Here is a 2500-nt window from a genome sequence, read left to right on the forward strand (position 1 = left end):
TAACAATAACTTTAATTGATAAATACGTTGTCATTGCCTTGCATTGACTCACGTAGCTTTGCAATGCTGCTTGACGATTATTTGATGATTTTGTTGTATGACATATATTGTTATGATTATATCGATTAAAATTGTGCACTTTGACACTGTATGGCATTAGATTAATTTTATAGACTTTTGACTTCGAAATTTTTTCAAGTCGATTCACACCAAAAAAATGTTAAGTCCAAACGCCCAGGTCGCGCGGATAGCCCTCACCCGCCGCGGATTTTCCCAAGTCGGAAGAGCTTTAGCCGCGAGTCGGTGTTTGGACTTTAACTTTTTGTTGGTGTGATGAGACTTGAACATTTTTTAGAGTCCAAACGACCAGGTCGCGCGCATAGCTTTCACCTGGCGCGGATTTTCCGAACTCGGGAGAGCATCACGCGCGGGTCGGTGTTTTGGACTCTGAAAATTTTTCCCATCCACTCCAAAAAATGTTAGAGTCCAAACGCCCAGGCCGCGCATATTCTCTTGACCGAGCGCGGATTTTTCGACCTCGGAAAAGTTTTTGCCGCGGGTCGATGTTTGGACTCTGAAATTTTTTCAAGTCTCGACAAAAAGTTAAAGTCCAAACGTTGGGAAATATTTTCAGAGTCCAAACGTTCGAGTTGCGCGCAGTGCCCGGCCGGGGCGCGGTTCGGCGGCCACGGCAAGCGGCCACGCACCTTCCCAAACTCCAAATCCGGCCGCGAGGTCGCGCGATCCCGAGGCCGTTCTGGGGTACCATGGCGATGCAGGATTCTGTGACTACTATGAGGGAGCAGGCAGTCGTGTGAGCGAATGCGCGCGCGAGTGCGAATCGAAGCAGAATCGATCTCGGTTGGCGTCGGGCACGATGGGCAGATGTAATGCTGTTCGCGCGGTCGCCCATGCTTAGCCGGGGTTTTGAGCGGTCTGTCGGATCCAGTGGCAAGCTATCGGCGTGCCTCGGCGCGAGTATTGCACTCGAATCGCCGGGCAGCGTCCGGAATCGACGGTTTTCGGAGCTCGTGCAAGCCGCGAGCGTAGTGTTTGAGTAGCGATGTACACGGAGAACGTGTGAAAAGAAACGCGGGGCGCCCGTCGTCCCGCAGCAGCCTCGTTTGCTGCGAATAGCTACCTGGTTGATCCTGCCAGTAGTCATATGCTTGTCTCAAAGATTAAGCCATGCAAGTGTAAGTACGAGCTCTCGTACAGTGAAACTGCGAATGGCTCATTAAATCAGTTATGGTTCATTTGATCGTACGTGTTACTTGGATAACTGTGGTAATTCTAGAGCTAATACATGCGAAAAGCGCCGACTCACGGAGGCGTGCATTTATCAGACCAAAAACCGACCGGGCCTCGGCCCGTGCTCGTTGGTGACTCTGGATAACTTTGCGGATCGCACGGTCTTGCACCGGCGACAAATCATTCAAGTGTCTGCCCTATCAACTTTCGTCGGTACGGTATCTGCCTACCGAGGTTCTTACGGGTGACGGGGAATCAGGGTTCGATTCCGGAGAGGGAGCCTGAGAAACGGCTACCACTTCCAAGGAAGGCAGCAGGCGCGCAAATTACCCATTCCCGACGCGGGGAGGTAGTGACGAAAAATAACAATGCAGGACTCTAACGAGGCCCTGTAATTGGAATGAGTACACTCTAAAACTTTTAACGAGTATCCATTGGAGGGCAAGTCTGGTGCCAGCAGCCGCGGTAATTCCAGCTCCAAAAGTGTATATTTAAGTTGTTGCGGTTAAAAAGCTCGTAGTTGGATTTTGGGCTCGGGCCGTCGGTCCGTCGCAAGGCGTGTACTGGCGTGCCCGGCCTCACCTTCGGTTCACCGTCGGTGCTCTTGACTGAGTGTTGGCGGCGGCCGGAACGTTTACTTTGAAAAAATTAGAGTGTTCAAAGCAGGCGGTTCGCCTGAATAATGGTGCATGGAATAATGGAATAGGACCTCGGTTCTATTTTGTTGGTTTTCGGAGCGCGAGGTAATGATTAAGAGGGACGGACGGGGGCATTCGTACTGTGCCGCTAGAGGTGAAATTCTTGGATCGGCGCAAGACGAACAACTGCGAAAGCATTTGCCAAGAATGTTTTCTTTAATCAAGAGCGAAAGTCAGAGGTTCGAAGACGATCAGATACCGTCCTAGTTCTGACTATAAACGATGCCAACTAGCGATCGGGGGGCGTTACTTTGACGACCTCTCCGGCAGCTTTCGGGAAACCAAAGTCTTTGGGTTCCGGGGGAAGTATGGTTGCAAAGCTGAAACTTAAAGGAATTGACGGAAGGGCACCACCAGGAGTGGAGCCTGCGGCTTAATTTGACTCAACACGGGAAATCTCACCCGGCCCGGACACAGTGAGGATTGACAGATTGAGAGCTCTTTCTTGATTCTGTGGGTGGTGGTGCATGGCCGTTCTTAGTTGGTGGAGCGATTTGTCTGGTTAATTCCGATAACGAACGAGACTCTGGCTTGCTAAATAGTTACGCGAC

At 50.8% G+C, this 2500-nt stretch overlaps 1 non-coding gene across 1 annotated transcript in view; it reads left to right on the forward strand.

The window, feature by feature from the left end:
- Window positions 1-1138: 1138 nt before the first annotated feature.
- The window catches only part of LOC143472548 (small subunit ribosomal RNA), a 1808-nt gene continuing 446 nt past the window's right edge, over window positions 1139-2500 (forward strand). Inside the window, exon 1 of the ribosomal RNA XR_013119897.1 lies at window positions 1139-2500. This exon is cut by the window's right edge and continues 446 nt beyond it. This is a non-coding gene — a ribosomal RNA (small subunit ribosomal RNA).

The sequence above is a fragment of the Clavelina lepadiformis genome, unplaced genomic scaffold (assembly GCF_947623445.1).
Source record: "Clavelina lepadiformis unplaced genomic scaffold, kaClaLepa1.1 scaffold_243, whole genome shotgun sequence".
Lineage (NCBI taxonomy): Eukaryota > Metazoa > Chordata > Ascidiacea > Aplousobranchia > Clavelinidae > Clavelina > Clavelina lepadiformis.